This window comes from Bufo bufo, chromosome 6 (assembly GCF_905171765.1).
Source record: "Bufo bufo chromosome 6, aBufBuf1.1, whole genome shotgun sequence".
NCBI classification, from domain to species: Eukaryota; Metazoa; Chordata; class Amphibia; order Anura; family Bufonidae; genus Bufo; species Bufo bufo.
Window position 1 is genome coordinate 92,252,680 of NC_053394.1, and position 12,211 is coordinate 92,264,890.

Below are 12,211 nucleotides of genomic sequence, written 5' to 3' on the forward strand. Positions count from 1 at the left end.
ACTATATAGTTGCCATATGTGAACATATATATATATATATATGCAGAGATGTTTGATACTATTAATGTTATTGAAAGAGGATTCTAAGATAAAAATATTATATGGAAAAGAAAAGGTTAATGAAAAGCAAAGCCTCTATTTCCTCACATAAACTGTGGAACAGGTGAAAGCAATTAATTAATTAAGATGAGAGTATATAAAACACAAGACTAGTGTTCACAGGTTATACCCACTGAGGAAGAGATAAGATATCTCGAAACGCGTCTGGACGTATTACCTGTGAAAGAATCATCTCAGCGGTGCATGGCCATGTACTAAAAAGACGGAGAGAATATATCCACCTACAGAAGATCAAAGAAGTGTTGTAAGACTCACCGAAGTGAAACAGCTGAAACAGCCAATACAGGTCCAATACAGGTCTCTCGCGAGAGTAGAGACGGGGTCCCAGTGTAAACCGGACCCGACACAAACACAGCGGAGAAAGGCTGAAGCGTGGGACGCCACGGTAGAAATCCCTCCGCAGACCTAACCGAGTGAGCCTACACGGGGACACAGTGAGTAACATCAAGTTCAGTGGAACTATACTGATTTTCTGTATGAGAGGCGGCACAGGTACTGTGATTACAGACGTGCTGGATAATTGACTTTGAATCTGAGACCGCTACAGTTGCTGGACAATCTATCCACGGTTCAAAATACAGACCACATTTGATTATCCTTTATCCCTCATCCTATACGTTGGTGCAATCATATGCAATTTAGACTATGTGGGATATATGGTATTGAATCCATCTAAACATACCACTATTGTATGCAAATATACCACTGAATATACTTCAAATCCATCAACTCTGCTTTGTCACAGACGCCTGTGATCCAATAGCCTCACCCATACAGGGGGGGACACGGATGCAGCCTGCTGTGCTCAGCATTGAGATCTCTCTACAACAGAGATATATATTCAATTGGTCTACACATATGTTTTATATGCTTTTTATGTCATTTTTATGAATTTTACCCTGATGTACACAGGATATAGCTTAAATTAGCGTTTACTGTTTAATAAATAATTTTTAATTCATTTCCACGTATACTCCGATTGTTTGAGTGCCGGTTCTATCCAATTTATATTTATTTACTTCCTATGATAGAAATGCCTATTCTTGTCCATGATTGTTGGGCAAGAATAGGACATGCTCTATTTCTTTTGCAGGGCGCAGAAGGAAACTACAGATGCAGACAGCACACTCATCTTTTGTGGCCCTATTGAAATGAATGAGTTCACACCCGTTCTGCAAAATTTCCGAACGGATGCAGACCCTGAACTATGGACATGTGAATGGACCCTTAGAGTAATATTTGTGTAAATGTGCATATATTATTGGTGTGGCTCTGCAAATACACTGCGTGCAGAATTATTAGGCAAATGAGTATTTTGACCACATCATCCTCTTTATGCATGTTGTCTTACTCCAAGCTGTATAGGCTCGAAAGCCTACTACCAATTAAGCATATTAGGTGATGTGCATCTCTGTAATGAGAAGGGGTGTGGTCTAATGACATCAACACCCTATATTAGGTGTGCATAATTATTAGGCAACTTCCTTTCCTTTGGCAAAATGGGTCAAAAGAAGGACTTGACAGGCTCAGAAAAGTCAAAAATAGTGAGATATCTTGCAGAGGGATGCAGCACTCTTAAAATTGCAAAGCTTCTGAAGCGTGATCATCGAACAATCAAGCGTTTCATTCAAAATAGTCAACAGGGTCGCAAGAAGCGTGTGGAAAAACCAAGGCGCAAAATAACTGCCCATGAACTGAGAAAAGTCAAGCGTGCAGCTGCCAAGATGCCACTTGCCACCAGTTTGGCCATATTTCAGAGCTGCAACATCACTGGAGTGCCCAAAAGCACAAGGTGTGCAATACTCAGAGACATGGCCAAGGTAAGAAAGGCTGAAAGACGACCACCACTGAACAAGACACACAAGCTGAAACGTCAAGACTGGGCCAAGAAATATCTCAAGACTGATTTTTCTAAGGTTTTATGGACTGATGAAATGAGAGTGAGTCTTGATGGGCCAGATGGATGGGCCCGTGGCTGGATTGGTAAAGGGCAGAGAGCTTCAGTCCGACTCAGACGCCAGCAAGGTGGAGGTGGAGTACTGGTTTGGGCTGGTATCATCAAAGATGAGCTTGTGGGGCCTTTTCGGGTTGAGGATGGAGTCAAGCTCAACTCCCAGTCCTACTGCCAGTTTCTGGAAGACACCTTCTTCAAGCAGTGGTACAGGAAGAAGTCTGCATCCTTCAAGAAAAACATGATTTTCATGCAGGACAATGCTCCATCACACGCGTCCAAGTACTCCACAGCGTGGCTGGCAAGAAAGGGTATAAAAGAAGAAAATCTAATGACATGGCCTCCTTGTTCACCTGATCTGAACCCCATTGAGAACCTGTGGTCCCATCATCAAATGTGAGATTTACAAGGAGGGAAAACAGTACACCTCTCTGAACAGTGTCTGGGAGGCTGTGGTTGCTGCTGCACGCAATGTTGATGGTGAACAGATCAAAACACTGACAGAATCCATGGATGGCAGGCTTTTGAGTGTCCTTGCAAAGAAAGGTGGCTATATTGGTCACTGATTTGTTTTTGTTTTGTTTTTGAATGTCAGAAATGTATATTTGTGAATGTTGAGATGTTATATTGGTTTCACTGGTAAAAAGAAATAATTGAAATGGGTATATATTTGTTTTTTGTTAAGTTGCCTAATAATTATGCACAGTAATAGTCACCTGCACACACAGATATCCCCCTAAAATAGCTAAAACTAAAAACAAACTAAAAACTACTTCCAAAAATACTCAGCTTTGATATTAATGAGTTTTTTGGGTTCATTGAGAACATGGTTGTTGTTCAATAATAAAATTAATCCTCAAAAATACAACTTGCCTAATAATTCTGCACTCCCTGTAGTGCCTGTGATAAAGTATTGCATAATACAATGCCACAGTGACTATATAGTGGATAACAATTCGACATGCTCAGCAGACATTTTTAAATGTAGATATTCTCTTTCTTTTGTTAGCTATCCAGCCCAGGCTACCATGACAATGTTTGCTGACAACTGCAGTGTTTATTTTTTGATAGCTCCTCACTTATGTATCCATTTCTAGGATTTATAGCAACACAATTTAATTCTAATCCTAGACCACAGACAGAGCTACAGTAAAGTAATCTTTGAGTAATGGTTAAAGGGGTTGTCTGAATTATGAAAAAAATATAGCACTGTAAATTTGATGGTCAGCAATATATAACTTAGCTAAGCAAGTTTTAGGCAAAAAAAAAATTAAAATGTCCTTATTTCCCTAGTTCTCTTCTGGCCCTTTGTTTGCCTGCAATAACAACAATCTCTGAGGTTTTTGTCATGAATATTTGTGTACCTCCCCCTGCTCTGCAAAGGGAGTGAATAACAGTGCTGCCCTGAGTGACATGTCTGCCTGCTAGGATGCTCAGCAGCATTTTGTATGTTGATACACACAGGATCTTCCCCCTACCTGTTCTTGTGCAATGCTCTGCAGAAATCCTCCAGTCTGTCAGCTCTGTGTCTGTAGGATGAGGAGGGAAGATCCTGTGTCTCTTCACTGCCTGCAGCTACTCTGTTAACATAGAAACATAGAATGTGTCGGCAGATAAGAACCATTTGGCCCATCTAGTCTGCCCAATATATCTGAATCCTATTAATAGTCCCTGGCCCTATCTTATATGAAGGATAGCCTTATGCCTATCCCATGCATGCTTAAACCCCTTCACTGTATTTGCAGCTACCACTTCTGCAGGAAGGCTATTCCAGGCATCCACTACTCTCTCAGTAAAGTAATACTTCCTTATATTACTTTTAAACCTTTGCCCCTCTAATTTAAAACTGTGTCCTCTTGTGGTAGTTTTTCTTCTTTTAAATATGCTCTCCTCCTTTACCGAGTTGATTCCCTTTATGTATTTAAAAGTTTCTATCATATCCCCTCTGTCTCTTCTTTCTTCCAAGCTATACATGTTAAGGTCCTTTAACCTTTCCTGGTAAGTTTTATCCTACAATCCATGTACTAGTTTAGTAGCTCTTCTCTGAACTCTCTCTAGAGTATCTATATCCTTCTGGAGATATGGCCTCCAGTACTGCGCACAATACTCCAAGTGAGGTCTCACCAGTGTTCTGTACAGCGGCATAAGCACTTCACTCTTTCTACTGCTTATACCTCTCCCTATACATCCAAGCCTTCTGCTGGCATTTCGTGCTGCTCTATTACATTGTCTTCCCACCTTTAAGTCTTCTGAAATAATTACTCCTAAATCCCTTTCCTCAGATACTGAGGTCAGGACTGTGTCAAATATTCTATATTCTGCCCTTGAGTTTTTACGCCCCAGGTGCATTATCTTGCACTTATCCACATTAAATTTCAGTTGCCAGAGTTCTGACCATTCTTCTAGTTTTCCTAAATCCTTTTCCATTTGGCGTTTCCCTCCAGGAACATCAACCCTGTTACATATCTTTGTGTCATCAGCAAAAAGACAAACCTTACCATCGAGGCCTTTTGCAATATCACTTATGAAGATATTAAACAAAATTGGTCCCAGTACAGATCCCTGTGGAACCCTACTGGTAACATGACCTTGTTTTGAATGTTCTCCATTGACTACAACCCTCTGCTGTCTGTCACTCAGCCACTGCCTAATCCACTCAACAATATGGGAGTCCATGCTCAATGACTGCAGTTTATTGATAAGTCTTCTATGTGGGACAGTGTCAAAAGCCTTACTAAAATCTAGATATGCGATGTCTACTGCACCTCCACCGTCTATTATTTTAGTCACCCAGTCAAAAAAATCTATAAGATTTTTTTGACATGATCTCCCTGAAGTAAACCCATGTTGTTTTCATCTTGCAATCCATGGGATTTTAGATGTTCCACAATCCTATCCTTTAATAGGGTTTCCATTAATTTGCCTACTATTGATGTCAGACTCACTGGTCTATAGTTGCTCGATTCCTCCCTACTACCTTTCTTGTGAATGGGCACGACATTTGCCAATTTCCAATCTTCCGGGACGACTCCTGTTACTAATGATTGGTTAAATAAATCTGTTAGCGATTTTGCCAGCTCACCACTAAGCTCTTTTAATAATTTTGGGTGTATCTCATCAGGCCCCTGTGACTTATTTGTCTTCACCTTAGACAGCAAACTTAGAACATCTTCCTCTGTAAAGATACATGCATCAAATGATTTATTAGTCATCCTTTCTAGTGGAGGTCCTTCTCCTTCTTTTTCTTTTGTAAAAACTGAACAGAAGTATTCATTAAGGCAGTCGGCTAGCCCTTTATTCTCTTCTACATACCTTCCGTCCTTTGTTTTTAATTTAGTTATTCCCTGTTTTAATTTCCTTTTTTCATTTATATATCTGAAGAATGTCTTATCCCCTTTTTTCATAGACTGAGATAGTTTTTCTTCTGCCTGCGCTTTAGAAGTTCTTATAACTTGCTTGGCCTCTCTCTGCCTAATCTTGTAGATTTCCTTATCTTCATTGCTCTGTTTTTTTTTATAATTACAAAATGCTAGCTTTTTATTTTTAATGATTTGGGCCACTTCTGCTGAGTACCACAGTGGTCTCTTCCTTTTTTTGCTTTTACTGACAAGTCTAATGCAATTTTCTGTTGCCTTCAATAATGCACCTTTTAAGTAGTCTCATTTCTCCTGGACTCCATGTAATCCGTTCCAGTCTGATAAGGACTCATTTATGACTAATTTCATTTTTGAAAAGTCTGTTTTTCTAAATCTAAAACTTTTGTTTTTGTGTGGTGGGACTCTTTCACAGTTCTTATATTAAACCACACTGACTGGTGATCACTAGATCCCAAGGTTTCGCCTACAATGACATCATATACCGAATCCCCATTTGTGAATACCAAATCCAAAATGGCCTCCCTCCGGGTTGGCTCCTCAACCACTTGTTGTAGAGATAACCCCAGTAGGGAATTTAGAATATCTGTACCCCTGGTAGAACTTGCTATTTTGGTTTTCCAGTTTATATCTGGAATATTGAAATCTCCCATAATGATAACTTCTCCTTTCATTGTCATTTTAGCTATTTCTTCAACTAGTAGATCATCTAGTTCTTTAACTTGACCAGGTGGTCTATATATCACACCTACACGAGTTACTGCATGGTTAGCAAACTGCAACGTAACCCAAGCCTCCAGCCCTGAGTGTGTGCTGCAGAAGGGTTTAAAGTTTCTTGAAGAATCCAGGGAGAGGGCAGAAGGCAGTGTAGGGGGCGTGGCAATCACAGTGACATCTTGAGTACAGACACAGACTTGCTTTCTCAGGCTTGTGCACGAAATATCATCAGAGCAGGGAGAGAAGTTGACATCATAGGTCATGTGACCCTCAGTGAATTCTGAGAAAGGAGCCACTGCAGATGGAGGCAGTGCATTATAAAGCCCTTACATTTGATTAGTTAGAAACATACAAAGAACAAAAAAAAAACTTGGACAACTCCTTTAAGGAACAAATTAAAAGTAAATGTCGTATAGTACATGACAATCTCTTTGTAACAAAGCTAGAACCAGCCCTGTACCTCACATGGATCCAGAGATCTCCCCATTTACTGCTCTGTTAGATTTATATCAAGCTGACAACTCAGGGAGTGTCTTTCTTCTGTAGCTGTCTCCCTATCACAGCTCAAGAGGCTTTTGAAGTATGAAACTGAGCATGTGTGGCCTTCTCAGTGAGCCAGAAAAAGAAAAAAGAAAAAGAACAAAGACATGGGAAAACTTATTTAAATAAAACTATTCAATCGATTCACTTACTGTATGTGACCAAGTAACTACCAGGTGATGTAAGGAGCAACGATCTCTGATGTAACTTATACCAGCCCCTCCCTTGCTGCTTTACCACTGCTTGGCCCCATCAATCAAAGCAGTGAGGAAGGGGCTGGCCACAGAAAGCAGTGGAGCTTGGGTGCAAAAAGAGTAATGGTGACGCCCCACTGCACTAAATACCTAATTTGCATATTTAAAAAATATATAATTCGGGAACAGAGCTTCAGACCAACAAAATAAAAACAGTGTTTCAATTAGGTGAACCACAGCTATGTGTCCATGCAAACAGTTTGATATGAAGGTCACTGGTAACAGATTCCCTTTAATACAAAAATAGTTACTATCACATAAATCAACTGAATAATTATCTTGCCTTCTAGTTTCTTAACACATTTTTTGTGATTAAATTAGGCAATTACATATTATGAATCATATTGCATTCATTCCTGGCTTACATACATAATACTTACTGCACACTGTTTATACTGTACTGTACATTGAGCCCCACAATAGCACTCCATGCATTTGATGCCTAAACTACCTCTAGTGGTGACGGCAGGCCGTTAGCACTGTTAGGTTACTAGCATCATACCTACCAGAGCAATTATTCTGAGGTCCACTTTCCAGCTTTATGATAAATGTTGTTGGTATTATTACAAAATATATTACCATCAATAAACTCTAATAGGTTAGGGCTCTTTCACACTTGCTTTCTTTTCTTCCGGCATAGAGTTCCGTCGTCGGGGCTCTATGCCGGAAGAATCCTGATCAGTTTTATCCTAATGCATTCTGAATGGAGAGAAATCCGTTCAGGATGCATCAGGATGTCTTCAGTTCCGGACCGGAACGTTTTTTTGGCCGGAGAAAATACCGCAGCATGCTGCGCTTTTTGCTCCGGCCAAAAATCCTGAACACTTGCCGCAAGGCCGGATCCGGAATTAATGCCCATTGAAAGGCATTAATCCGGATCCGGCCTTAAGCTAAACGTCGTTTCGGCGCATTGCCGGATCCGACGTTTAGCTTTTTCTGAATGGTTACCATGGCTGCCAGGACGCTAAAGTCCTGGCAGCCATGGTAAAGTGTAGTGGGGAGCGGGGGAGCAGTATACTTACCGTCCGTGCGGCTCCCCGGGCGCTCCAGAGTGACGTCAGGGCGCCCCACGCGCATGGATGACGTGATCGCATGGACACGTCATCCATGCGCATGGGGCGCTCTGACGTCATTCTGGAGCGCCCCGGGAGCCGCATGGACTGTAAGTATACCGCTCCCCCGCTCCCCACTACTACTATGACAACCAGGACTTTAATAGCGTCCTGGCTGCCATAGTAACACTGAACGCATTTTGAAGACGGATCCGTCTTCAAATGCTTTCAGTTCACTTGCGTTTTTCCGGATCCGGCGTGTAATTCCGGCAAATGGAGTACACGCCAGATCCGGACAACGCAAGTGTAAAAGAGCCCTTAGGCTACTTTCACACCAGCATTTTTGCTGGATCCATCTTGGGTCAGCAAAAACGCTTCAGCCACGATAATACAACCATCTGCATCCGTTATAAACGGATCCGTTGGATTATCTTTAAAATAGCCATGACTGATCTGTCATGAACACCATCGAAAGTCAATGGGGGACAGATCTGTTTTCTATGTGTCCGAGAAAACGGATCCGTCCCCATTGACTTACATTGTGATTCATGAGTGATCTCTCTTGCTCCGCATCAGATCGCAGACAGAAAAAAGCTGCTTGCAGCCTTATTCTGTCCACGATGGGGACACAACCAAATGGAAAGGAATGAATTCTGGTGTATTCGGTGTCGTTCAGTTCAGTTTTGTCCCCATTCACAATGAATAGGCACAAAACGGAAGAGTTTCCCCCGCTATTGAGATCCTATGACAGATAGGAAAGGGAAAGCGCAGCTCTTAAAGTAGCCTTATTTGTGTATTGGCAATTGAATTACAAGAAAAGTATTCTAATGGCTAGTGTTTGGTTTCAAAGTCATCCATGAATAGGACTGTCTTCTGATGGACATTTGGGGCCTATTTTTGTGGATTCTACTATAATCTTCCAACATGCCATGTTGCACTAATATTGCTCCACTGGATATTTTCTGCGGTCCTTCGGAAATACCATACACAGACTGTATAGAAATTTGCAACAATATTTAAGTAAACAGTACGATTCTAAATTCTTTAACCATAAAATATGTATGACTATTTTTGAGGACATGACAAAGCTAATTATGGCACAGCATACAAATTCTGTTTAGAGCAAATCTAGCTGGTGAAAATGTCCAGGGAATGGGATTTGTTCTTCCAGACTTGCATTTCTATATGTAGATTAATGACCATGGAGCTTACATAGCTGAGAAATGCTTACATTTGCTGAATATATAATATATGTTTGGAGTCTTTACAAAATACATAGTAGACTTAGATAAATTAACAGTATTTGATGAAAGTTTCAGAAGATAAGTTTTAAAAATAACGCAAAAAACTTTGTAACAGACAGCAATATCAAACTTTAAAGGTAAAATTTATAGTAGGACTCGATTGTGCTGTTCAATTTAGTTTTACTAAGACAGGCATATAAAACATTTTAGGTGATGAATAATTAATTGTTTATTGAAGAGAACTTAGTTTGCAAAGTTTTGATTTTAAGGTTGACTTACTGCTGAACAGTATATTTTTATATTTGGCGTAAAATGCAGAAACTTCCCAGAGCTGGATGATTTTCTATTTAGACTGGATTAGCCCTTTCTCTTTTAATTCTCAGCTGAGGTTGGGTTCTATAATGTGACCACAATACCGGTAGTTAGACCTTCAGCTGCCCTACAGTACTTACTGAACAAAGCTTAGAGGGCATCTTAATTTGTTTCGGTCAAATTTTAAGAGGTACATTTTTTTGGACATAATATGTTTCATGTTTCATCATAATACAATCATTAAAATATGGCCTCATTAAAGCTAACTTGATTTGAGTGAACTGCCCATCCCTGCCCCTGTAGGGTTTGAACCTCCTTTCAATGCTACAGAACATTGAAGGGGTTGTGCAGCCAGTACATATTGAAAACCTATCCTCAGAGGAAGTCATCAATATTTGATCTGCCAGGGTCCGACTCCATCACAGTGGCTTATGCAGGATTATAAATCTGGCACACCATAAGACTGCAGAGTTTGAAGACAAACTAAACTTTTGACCATCTTTTTTTCATAAGTTGCTAATTAGCACAACATTACCTAAATATTGCATTTTGGTAGATTTATTGATAATTATTACTTGTTTTCTTATTTTTTCTTTTGATCAAAGGTCCATTTCTTATTTCATGAACTATCAGTTTTCAGCATTGCTTGTAGGTTGTGCCTTATAATCTGTGACGTTTTCCAGTACATTATGCACTGTTAGAATCTGCACTTACTACCCATAAATCACTGCTACAGTCTTGTGTGTGCATTTACAACTTCATCCAATAATCAACCTAATGTCTATAAATCACTTCCCCACACTTCTCTCCTGCCTCTTACATCATGAGTGCTAGAAGCAGAACTTGTGCTTCTATATATCACTATTAGTAATAATGGTAATATTTAGCTTAGACCTTTCTTAACTTCTTAGATGTAGGTTTTGTTTCATAAGACACACTTTTTAGCAAGAAGAAATCTTGCTAAAAAGTGCCTGCATCTTATATGCAGCAGTCAGGGAGACGCAGCATGGCCATACCCCTGATTGCTTCCTTACTGATCAAGCAGAGGGCATATGTAGCGCTTTACCCAATCAGTGACAGCTATGCCTCTGCACTCACCCATCTTTTCTATGAGACACACAGCAGGAGAACGATGTGGGGAGGAAGGTCCTACAGCTATACTGAAAGGCGATGAGAACTCCAGAACAGAAAAACTATACAGCCAGTACTGACGTCCACCATCCATTTGGATATCTTCTCTATCAACTTTCGATGTTCTTTTCTGAGCCTACCATGTTGATTACGGTTATCGGCGAATCAGGGTTCCACGCCGGAGAGGGACCGCGAGAAAGAGCGGAAAAATGGGAAAAGTTATTAAAGCAGAAGGATCGAATGAAAGGCCAATTAAAGACGAATTTTAGAAATTTAAGTCCCTGTCACTTATGCAGAGTAGGGGTTTTTCATCGCCAGAAATGGGTTATTGTCACCCACCAATGGAACAGATTATTTTTTTAAATTTCTGTCCCTGTCAACTATGCAGAGCAGGGGTTTATTCACGTCAAAAATTGTAAACTGTCAACCCAAGAATGTAACAGAGAAATTAGTGAAATTTATTAACCTGTCTACTAGGTAGAGCAGGGGTCTATCACAGACAAAAATTGTTTAATGTCACCCGAAAATGTAAAAGAAAAATTTGTGAAATTTATTAAGCTGTCAACTAGGTAGAGGAGGGGTATATTACAGCCAAAAATTGCTTAATTTCACCCTAAAATGTAACAGACAAATTTGTGATTTTTTTTTAACCTGTCTACTAGGTAAAGCAGTGGTACATGACACCCAAAAATTGATGAATTTCACCCGAAAATGTAACAGACAAATTTGTGAATTTTTTTAACCTGTCTACTAGGTAGAGCAGTGGTATATCACACCCAAAAATTGGTGAATTTAACCCGAAAATTTAACAGGACAAATTAGTGATTTTTTTTTAACCTGTCTACTAGGTAAAGCAGTGGTATATCACACCCAAAAATTGGTGAATTTCACCTGAAAATGTAACAGACAAGTTAGTGAATTTTTTTCTTCCTCCTCCTCTGCCTTCGCCTTGTGCTTCCACTGTGCCCCTGCTGTCAGGTGGGAATGCCACCAGCAGCGCATCTACCAGCGTGCACTGGTACTCGGGCATCTTATGATCAAGCTCCAGTGACGTAATTAAGAGCAGTACATTGTCCTTGTAATGGGGATCCAGCAGCGTGGCCACCCAGTAATCAGCGCAAGTTAGAATGTGGGCAACTCGGCGGTCATTGCAGAAACACTGCAGCATGTAATCGCTTATGTGTACCAGGCTGCACAGAGGCAGCGACAAGCTTTCCTCTGTGGGAGGTGTATCATCTGTGTCCTCTGTATCCACCCAGCCACGCACCAGTGATGGCCATGAGCTGGTCTGGGTGCCACCCTGCTGTGAACACGGTTTCTCCTCCTCCATCTCCTCCTCCTCCACCTCGTCATCCTCCAGAACTGTGCCCTGCTGGACAATTGTGTACCTGGTGTTTGTGGCTGCAGGAACCCACCCTCGAGCCACTTGTGAATGACCTGCCGGAAACCCTATGAAATGATTCTCTCTCCTCCTCCTGTGCCACATCCTCTTCCATCATAGCCAGAAGCGTTTTTT